At 38.6% G+C, this 10,000-nt stretch overlaps 9 pseudogenes; all 9 read left to right on the top strand.

Moving 5' to 3' along the window:
- Positions 1–566: 566 nt before the first annotated feature.
- Positions 567–685, top strand: LOC113087459 (uncharacterized; annotated as a pseudogene).
- Positions 686–1,753: 1,068 nt separating this feature from the next.
- On the top strand, positions 1,754–1,872 carry LOC113087440 (uncharacterized; annotated as a pseudogene).
- A 1,070-nt stretch (positions 1,873–2,942) lies between these two features.
- LOC113087430 (uncharacterized) lies at positions 2,943–3,061 on the top strand (annotated as a pseudogene).
- Positions 3,062–3,848: 787 nt separating this feature from the next.
- LOC113087451 (uncharacterized) lies at positions 3,849–3,967 on the top strand (annotated as a pseudogene).
- Positions 3,968–4,754: 787 nt separating this feature from the next.
- On the top strand, positions 4,755–4,873 carry LOC113087439 (uncharacterized; annotated as a pseudogene).
- Positions 4,874–5,938: 1,065 nt separating this feature from the next.
- LOC113087429 (uncharacterized) lies at positions 5,939–6,057 on the top strand (annotated as a pseudogene).
- Positions 6,058–7,396: 1,339 nt separating this feature from the next.
- LOC113087428 (uncharacterized) lies at positions 7,397–7,515 on the top strand (annotated as a pseudogene).
- Positions 7,516–8,298: 783 nt separating this feature from the next.
- LOC113087457 (uncharacterized) lies at positions 8,299–8,416 on the top strand (annotated as a pseudogene).
- Positions 8,417–8,865: 449 nt separating this feature from the next.
- On the top strand, positions 8,866–8,984 carry LOC113087438 (uncharacterized; annotated as a pseudogene).
- The last annotated feature ends 1,016 nt before the right edge of the window (positions 8,985–10,000 follow it).

The following is a 10,000-nucleotide window of genomic DNA, read 5'->3' as shown; positions in this document are numbered from 1 at the left end:
GCAGGTTTAGGTCTGGTTAGTACTTGGTTGAAAGACCGCCTAGGAATACCAGGTGCTTAAAGCTTTTGGAATTTTTTCACTTAGTATATAATAAATTTGGCAAAAAATAGAGTCAATGCCCGATCTCTGAATATAAGCAGGTTTGGGCCAGGTTAGTACATGGATGGGAGACTGCCTGGGAATACCAGGTGCTTTAAATTTTTGGATATTTTTCACGAATTATATAATAATCTTGCAAAAAAAAAAAAAAAGAAGAAGTCAATGCCCGATCTCTGAATCTTAGCAGGTTAAGGTCTGGTTAGTACTTGAATGATAGACCGCCAAGGAATACCAGGTGCTTTAAGCTTTTGGAATTTTTTCACTTAGTATATAATAAATTTGGCAAAAAATAGAGTCAATGCCCGATCTCTGAATATAAGCAGGTTTGGGCCAGGTTAGTACTTGGATGAGAGACCGCCTAGGAATACCAGGTGCTTTAAGCTTTTGGGGTTTCTTTCCTACTTTTATAATGTACTGGCGAGTAGATTGGCTGATCTTTAAATAGCCTTCTCTTTGCAGCAGTCTTCGCTTATGGCCATACCAGCCTGGCTATGCCCGATCTTGTCTGATCTCGGAAGCTAAGCAGGTTTGGGCCTGGTTAGTGCCTGGATGGGAGACCGCCTGGGAATACCAGGTACTCTAAGCTTTTTTGAAATTTTTCACTTAGTATATAATAATTTTGCCAAAAAATAGAGTCAATGCCCGATCTCTGAATATAAGCAGGTTTGCGCCAGGTTAGTACATGGATGGGAGACTGCCTGGGAATATCAGGTGCTTTAAATTTTTGGATATTTTTCACGAATTATATAATAATCTTGCAAAAAAAAAAAAAAAAAAAGAGTCAATGCCCGATCTCTGAATCTTAGCAGGTTTAGGTCTGGTTAGTACTTGGATGAGAGACCGCCAAGGAATACCAGGTGCTTTAAGCTTTTGGAATTTTTTCACTTAGTATATAATAAATTTGGCAAAAAATAGAGTCAATGCCCGATCTCTGAATATAAGCAGGTTTGGGCCAGGTTAGTACATGGATGGGAGACTGCCTGGGAATACCAGGTGCTTTAAATTTTTGGATATTTTTCACAAATTATATAATAATCTTGCAAAAAAAAAAAAAAAAAAGAGTCAATGCCCGATCTCTGAATCTTAGCAGGTTTAGGTCTGGTTAGTACTTGGATGAGAGACCGCCAAGGAATACCAGGTGCTTTAAGCTTTTGGAATTTTTTCACTTAGTATATAATAAATTTGGCAAAAAATAGAGTCAATGCCCGATCTCTGAATATAAGCAGGTTTGGGCCAGGTTAGTACATGGATGGGAGACTGCCTGGGAATACCAGGTGCTTTAAATTTTTGGATATTTTTCACGAATTATATAATAATCTTGCAAAAAAAAAAAAAAAAAGAAGAAGTCAATGCCCGATCTCTGAATCTTAGCAGGTTAAGGTCTGGTTAGTACTTGAATGATAGACCGCCAAGGAATACCAGGTGCTTTAAGCTTTTGGAATTTTTTCACTTAGTATATAATAAATTTGGCAAAAAATAGAGTCAATGCCCGATCTCTGAATATAAGCAGGTTTGGGCCAGGTTAGTACTTGGATGAGAGACCGCCTAGGAATACCAGGTGCTTTAAGCTTTTGGGGTTTCTTTCCTACTTTTATAATGTACTGGCGAGTAGATTGGCTGATCTTTAAATAGCCTTCTCTTTGCAGCAGTCTTCGCTTATGGCCATACCAGCCTGGCTATGCCCGATCTTGTCTGATCTCGGAAGCTAAGCAGGTTTGGGCCTGGTTAGTGCCTGGATGGGAGACCGCCTGGGAATGCCAGGTACTCTAAGCTATTTTGAAATTTTTCACTTAGTATATAATAATTTTGCCAAAAAATAGAGTCAATGCCCGATCTCTGAATATAAGCAGGTTTGCGCCAGGTTAGTACATGGATGGGAGACTGCCTGGGAATATCAGGTGCTTTAAATTTTTGGATATTTTTCACGAATTATATAATAATCTTGCAAAAAAAAAAAAAAAAAAAAAGAGTCAATGCCCGATCTCTGAATCTTAGCAGGTTTAGGTCTGGTTAGTACTTGGATGAGAGACCGCCAAGGAATACCAGGTGCTTTAAGCTTTTGGAATTTTTTCACTTAGTATATAATAAATTTGGCAAAAAATAGAGTCAGTGCCCGATCTCTGAATATAAGCAGGTTTGGGCCAGGTTAGTACATGGATGGGAGACTGCCTGGGAATACCAGGTGCTTTAAATTTTTGGATATTTTTCACAAATTATATAATAATCTTGCAAAAAAAAAAAAAAAAATAGAGTCAATGCCCGATCTCTGAATCTTAGCAGGTTTAGGTCTGGTTAGTACTTGGTTGAAAGACCGCCTAGGAATACCAGGTGCTTAAAGCTTTTGGAATTTTTTCACTTAGTATATAATAAATTTGGCAAAAAATAGAGTCAATGCCCGATCTCTGAATATAAGCAGGTTTGGGCCAGGTTAGTACATGGATGGGAGACTGCCTGGGAATACCAGGTGCTTTAAATTTTTGGATATTTTTCACGAATTATATAATAATCTTGCAAAAAAAAAAAAAAAAGAAGAAGTCAATGCCCGATCTCTGAATCTTAGCAGGTTAAGGTCTGGTTAGTACTTGAATGATAGACCGCCAAGGAATACCAGGTGCTTTAAGCTTTTGGAATTTTTTCACTTAGTATATAATAAATTTGGCAAAAAATAGAGTCAATGCCCGATCTCTGAATATAAGCAGGTTTGGGCCAGGTTAGTACTTGGATGAGAGACCGCCTAGGAATACCAGGTGCTTTAAGCTTTTGGGGTTTCTTTCCTACTTTTATAATGTACTGGCGAGTAGATTGGCTGATCTTTAAATAGCCTTCTCTTTGCAGCAGTCTTCGCTTATGGCCATACCAGCCTGGCTATGCCCGATCTTGTCTGATCTCGTAAGCTAAGCAGGTTTGGGCCTGGTTAGTGCCTGGATGGGAGACCGCCTGGGAATACCAGGTACTGTAAGCTTTTTTGAAATTTTTCACTTAGTATATAATAATTTTGCCAAAAAATAGAGTCAATGCCCGATCTCTGAATATAAGCAGGTTTGCGCCAGGTTAGTACATGGATGGGAGACTGCCTGGGAATATCAGGTGCTTTAAATTTTTGGATATTTTTCACGAATTATATAATAATCTTGCAAAAAAAAAAAAAAAAAAAAGAGTCAATGCCCGATCTCTGAATCTTAGCAGGTTTAGGTCTGGTTAGTACTTGGATGAGAGACCGCCAAGGAATACCAGGTGCTTTAAGCTTTTGGAATTTTTTCACTTAGTATATAATAAATTTGGCAAAAAATAGAGTCAATGCCCGATCTCTGAATATAAGCAGGTTTGGGCCAGGTTAGTACATGGATGGGAGACTGCCTGGGAATACCAGGTGCTTTAAATTTTTGGATATTTTTCACGAATTATATAATAATCTTGCAAAAAAAAAAAAAAAAGAAGAAGTCAATGCCCGATCTCTGAATCTTAGCAGGTTAAGGTCTGGTTAGTACTTGAATGATAGACCGCCAAGGAATACCAGGTGCTTTAAGCTTTTGGAATTTTTTCACTTAGTATATAATAAATTTGGCAAAAAATAGAGTCAATGCCCGATCTCTGAATATAAGCAGGTTTGGGCCAGGTTAGTACTTGGATGAGAGACCGCCTAGGAATACCAGGTGCTTTAAGCTTTTGGGGTTTCTTTCCTACTTTTATAATGTACTGGCGAGTAGATTGGCTGATCTTTAAATAGCCTTCTCTTTGCAGCAGTCTTCGCTTATGGCCATACCAGCCTGGCTATGCCCGATCTTGTCTGATCTCGGAAGCTAAGCAGGTTTGGGCCTGGTTAGTGCCTGGATGGGAGACCGCCTGAGAATGCCAGGTACTCTAAGCTTTTTTGAAATTTTTCACTTAGTATATAATAATTTTGCCAAAAAATAGAGTCAATGCCCGATCTCTGAATATAAGCAGGTTTGCGCCAGGTTAGTACATGGATGGGAGACTGCCTGGGAATATCAGGTGCTTTAAATTTTTGGATATTTTTCACGAATTATATAATAATCTTGCAAAAAAAAAAAAAAAAAAAAAGAGTCAATGCCCGATCTCTGAATCTTAGCAGGTTTAGGTCTGGTTAGTACTTGGATGAGAGACCGCCAAGGAATACCAGGTGCTTTAAGCTTTTGGAATTTTTTCACTTAGTATATAATAAATTTGGCAAAAAATAGAGTCAATGCCCGATCTCTGAATATAAGCAGGTTTGGGCCAGGTTAGTACATGGATGGGAGACTGCCTGGGAATACCAGGTGCTTTAAATTTTTGGATATTTTTCACAAATTATATAATAATCTTGCAAAAAAAAAAAAAAAAAAGAGTCAATGCCCGATCTCTGAATCTTAGCAGGTTTAAGGTCTGGTTAGTACTTGGATGAGAGACCGCCAAGGAATACCAGGTGCTTTAAGCTTTTGGAATTTTTTCACTTAGTATATAATAAATTTGCCAAAAAATAGAGTCAATGCCCGATCTCTGAATATAAGCAGGTTTGGGCCAGGTTAGTACTTGGATGAGAGACCGCCTAGGAATACCAGGTGCTTTAAGCTTTTGGGGTTTCTTTCCTACTTTTATAATGTACTGGCGAGTAGATTGGCTGATCTTTAAATAGCCTTCTCTTTGCAGCAGTCTTCGCTTATGGCCATACCAGCCTGGCTATGCCCGATCTTGTCTGATCTCGGAAGCTAAGCAGGTTTGGGCCTGGTTAGTGCCTGGATGGGAGACCGCCTGGGAATGCCAGGTACTCTAAGCTATTTTGAAATTTTTCACTTAGTATATAATAATTTTGCCAAAAAATAGAGTCAATGCCCGATCTCTGAATATAAGCAGGTTTGCGCCAGGTTAGTACATGGATGGGAGACTGCCTGGGAATATCAGGTGCTTTAAATTTTTGGATATTTTTCACGAATTATATAATAATCTTGCAAAAAAAAAAAAAAAAAAAGAGTCAATGCCCGATCTCTGAATCTTAGCAGGTTTAGGTCTGGTTAGTACTTGGATGAGAGACCGCCAAGGAATACCAGGTGCTTTAAGCTTTTGGAATTTTTTCACTTAGTATATAATAAATTTGGCAAAAAATAGAGTCAGTGCCCGATCTCTGAATATAAGCAGGTTTGGGCCAGGTTAGTACATGGATGGGAGACTGCCTGGGAATACCAGGTGCTTTAAATTTTTGGATATTTTTCACAAATTATATAATAATCTTGCAAAAAAAAAAAAAAAATAGAGTCAATGCCCGATCTCTGAATCTTAGCAGGTTTAGGTCTGGTTAGTACTTGGTTGAAAGACCGCCTAGGAATACCAGGTGCTTAAAGCTTTTGGAATTTTTCACTTAGTATATAATAAATTTGGCAAAAAATAGAGTCAATGCCCGATCTCTGAATATAAGCAGGTTTGGGCCAGGTTAGTACATGGATGGGAGACTGCCTGGGAATACCAGGTGCTTTAAATTTTTGGATATTTTTCACGAATTATATAATAATCTTGCAAAAAAAAAAAAAAAGAAGAAGTCAATGCCCGATCTCTGAATCTTAGCAGGTTAAGGTCTGGTTAGTACTTGAATGATAGACCGCCAAGGAATACCAGGTGCTTTAAGCTTTTGGAATTTTTTCACTTAGTATATAATAAATTTGGCAAAAAATAGAGTCAATGCCCGATCTCTGAATATAAGCAGGTTTGGGCCAGGTTAGTACTTGGATGAGAGACCGCCTAGGAATACCAGGTGCTTTAAGCTTTTGGGGTTTCTTTCCTACTTTTATAATGTACTGGCGAGTAGATTGGCTGATCTTTAAATAGCCTTCTCTTTGCAGCAGTCTTCGCTTATGGCCATACCAGCCTGGCTATGCCCGATCTTGTCTGATCTCGTAAGCTAAGCAGGTTTGGGCCTGGTTAGTGCCTGGATGGGAGACCGCCTGGGAATACCAGGTACTGTAAGCTTTTTTGAAATTTTTCACTTAGTATATAATAATTTTGCCAAAAAATAGAGTCAATGCCCGATCTCTGAATATAAGCAGGTTTGCGCCAGGTTAGTACATGGATGGGAGACTGCCTGGGAATACCAGGTGCTTTAAATTTTGGATATTTTTCACGAATTATATAATAATCTTGCAAAAAAAAAAAAAAGAGTCAATGCCCGATCTCTGAATCTTAGCAGGTTTAGGTCTGGTTAGTACTTGGATGAGAGACCGCCAAGGAATACCAGGTGCTTTAAGCTTTTGGAATTTTTTCACTTAGTATATAATAAATTTGGCAAAAAATAGAGTCAATGCCCGATCTCTGAATATAAGCAGGTTTGGGCCAGGTTAGTACATGGATGGGAGACTGCCTGGGAATACCAGGTGCTTTAAATTTTTGGATATTTTTCACAAATTATATAATAATCTTGCAAAAAAAAAAAAAAAAAGAGTCAATGCCCGATCTCTGAATTTTAGCAGGTTTAGGTCTGGTTAGTACTTGGATGAGAGACCGCCAAGGAATACCAGGTGCTTTAAGCTTTTGGAATTTTTTCACTTAGTATATAATAAATTTGGCAAAAAATAGAGTCAGTGCCCGATCTCTGAATATAAGCAGGTTTGGGCCAGGTTAGTACATGGATGGGAGACTGCCTGGGAATGCCAGGTGCTTTAAATTTTTGGATATTTTTCACAAATTATATAATAATCTTGCAAAAAAAAAAAAAAAAATAGAGTCAATGCCCGATCTCTGAATCTTAGCAGGTTTAGGTCTGGTAAGTACTTGGTTGAAGACCGCCTAGGAATACCAGGTGCTTAAAGCTTTTGGAATTTTTCACTTAGTATATAATAAATTTGGCAAAAAATAGAGTCAATGCCCGATCTCTGAATATAAGCAGGTTTGGGCCAGGTTAGTACATGGATGGGAGACTGCCTGGGAATACCAGGTGCTTTAAATTTTTGGATATTTTTCACGAATTATATAATAATCTTGCAAAAAAAAAAAAAAAGAAGAAGTCAATGCCCGATCTCTGAATCTTAGCAGGTTAAGGTCTGGTTAGTACTTGAATGATAGACCGCCAAGGAATACCAGGTGCTTTAAGCTTTTGGAATTTTTTCACTTAGTATATAATAAATTTGGCAAAAAATAGAGTCAATGCCCGATCTCTGAATATAAGCAGGTTTGGGCCAGGTTAGTACTTGGATGAGAGACCGCCTAGGAATACCAGGTGCTTTAAGCTTTTGGGGTTTCTTTCCTACTTTTATAATGTACTGGCGAGTAGATTGGCTGATCTTTAAATAGCCTTCTCTTTGCAGCAGTCTTCGCTTATGGCCATACCAGCCTGGCTATGCCCGATCTTGTCTGATCTCGTAAGCTAAGCAGGTTTGGGCCTGGTTAGTGCCTGGATGGGAGACCGCCTGGGAATACCAGGTACTGTAAGCTTTTTTGAAATTTTTCACTTAGTATATAATAATTTTGCCAAAAAATAGAGTCAATGCCCGATCTCTGAATATAAGCAGGTTTGCGCCAGGTTAGTACATGGATGGGAGACTGCCTGGGAATATCAGGTGCTTTAAATTTTTGGATATTTTTCACGAATTATATAATAATCTTGCAAAAAAAAAAAAAAAAAAAAAAAGAGTCAATGCCCGATCTCTGAATCTTAGCAGGTTTAGGTCTGGTTAGTACTTGGATGAGAGACCGCCAAGGAATACCAGGTGCTTTAAGCTTTTGGAATTTTTTCACTTAGTATATAATAAATTTGGCAACAAATAGAGTCAATGCCCGATCTCTGAATATAAGCAGGTTTGGGCCAGGTTAGTACATGGATGGGAGACTGCCTGGGAATACCAGGTGCTTTAAATTTTTGGATTTTTTCACAAATTATATAATAATCTTGCAAAAAAAAAAAAAAAGAGTCAATGCCCGATCTCTGAATCTTAGCAGGTTTAGGTCTGGTTAGTACTTGGATGAGAGACCGCCAAGGAATACCAGGTGCTTTAAGCTTTTGGAATTTTTTCACTTAGTATATAATAAATTTGGCAAAAAATAGAGTCAATGCCCGATCTCTGAATATAAGCAGGTTTGGGCCAGGTTAGTACTTGGATGGAGACCGCCTGGGAATACCAGGTGCTTTAAGCTTTTGGGGTTTCTTTCCTACTTTTATAATGTACTGGCGAGTAGATTGGCTGATCTTTAAATAGCCTTCTCTTTGCAGCAGTCTTCGCTTATGGCCATACCAGCCTGGCTATGCCCGATCTTGTCTGATCTCGGAAGCTAAGCAGGTTTGGGCCTGGTTAGTGCCTGGATGGGAGACCGCCTGGAATACCAGGTACTCTAAGCTTTTTGAAATTTTTCACTTAGTATATAATAATTTTGCCAAAAAATAGAGTCAATGCCCGATCTCTGAATATAAGCAGGTTTGCGCCAGGTTAGTACATGGATGGGAGACTGCCTGGGAATATCAGGTGCAAGAAGAAGAAGTCAATGCCCGATCTCTGAATCTTAGCAGGTTAAGGTCTGGTTAGTACTTGAATGATAGACCGCCAAGGAATACCAGGTGCTTTAAGCTTTTGGAATTTTTTCACTTAGTATATAATAAATTTGGCCAAAAAATAGAGTCAATGCCCGATCTCTGAATATAAGCAGGTTTGGGCCAGGTTAGTACTTGGATGAGAGACCGCCTAGGAATACCAGGTGCTTTAAGCTTTTGGGGTTTCTTTCCTACTTTTATAATGTACTGGCGAGTAGATTGGCTGATCTTTAAATAGCCTTCTCTTTGCAGCAGTCTTCGCTTATGGCCATACCAGCCTGGCTATGCCCGATCTTGTCTGATCTCGGAAGCTAAGCAGGTTTGGGCCTGGTTAGTGCCTGGATGGGAGACCGCCTGGGAATGCCAGGTACTCTAAGCTATTTTGAAATTTTTCACTTAGTATATAATAATTTTGCCAAAAAATAGAGTCAATGCCCGATCTCTGAATATAAGCAGGTTGCGCCAGGTTAGTACATGGATGGGAGACTGCCTGGGAATATCAGGTGCTTTAAATTTTTGGATATTTTTCACGAATTATATAATAATCTTGCAAAAAAAAAAAAAAAAGAGTCAATGCCCGATCTCTGAATCTTAGCAGGTTTAGGTCTGGTTAGTACTTGGATGAGAGACCGCCAAGGAATACCAGGTGCTTTAAGCTTTTGGAATTTTTTCACTTAGTATATAATAAATTTGGCAAAAAATAGAGTCAGTGCCCGATCTCTGAATATAAGCAGGTTTGGGCCAGGTTAGTACATGGATGGGAGACTGCCTGGGAATACCAGGTGCTTTAAATTTTTGGATATTTTTCACAAATTATATAATAATCTTGCAAAAAAAAAAAAAAAATAGAGTCAATGCCCGATCTCTGAATCTTAGCAGGTTTAGGTCTGGTTAGTACTTGGATGAAAGACCGCCTAGGAATACCAGGTGCTTAAGCTTTTGGAATTTTTTCACTTAGTATATAATAAATTTGGCAAAAAATAGAGTCAATGCCCGATCTCTGAATATAAGCAGGTTTGGGCCAGGTTAGTACATGGATGGGAGACTGCCTGGGAATACCAGGTGCTTTAAATTTTTGGATATTTTTTCACGAATTATATAATAATCTTGCAAAAAAAAAAAAAAAAGAAGAAGTCAATGCCCGATCTCTGAATCTTAGCAGGTTAAGGTCTGGTTAGTACTTGAATGATAGACCGCCAAGGAATACCAGGTGCTTTAAGCTTTTGGAATTTTTTCACTTAGTATATAATAAATTTGGCAAAAAATAGAGTCAATGCCCGATCTCTGAATATAAGCAGGTTTGGGCCAGGTTAGTACTTGGATGAGAGACCGCCTAGGAATACCAGGTGCTTTAAGCTTTTGGGGTTTCTTTCCTACTTTTATAATGTACTGGCG

This window comes from Carassius auratus, unplaced genomic scaffold (assembly GCF_003368295.1).
Source record: "Carassius auratus strain Wakin unplaced genomic scaffold, ASM336829v1 scaf_tig00044850, whole genome shotgun sequence".
Taxonomy (NCBI): Eukaryota; Metazoa; Chordata; class Actinopteri; order Cypriniformes; family Cyprinidae; genus Carassius; species Carassius auratus.
The sequence above is the reverse complement of the archived record's forward strand: the minus strand, read 5'-3'. Positions and strand labels throughout refer to the sequence as shown.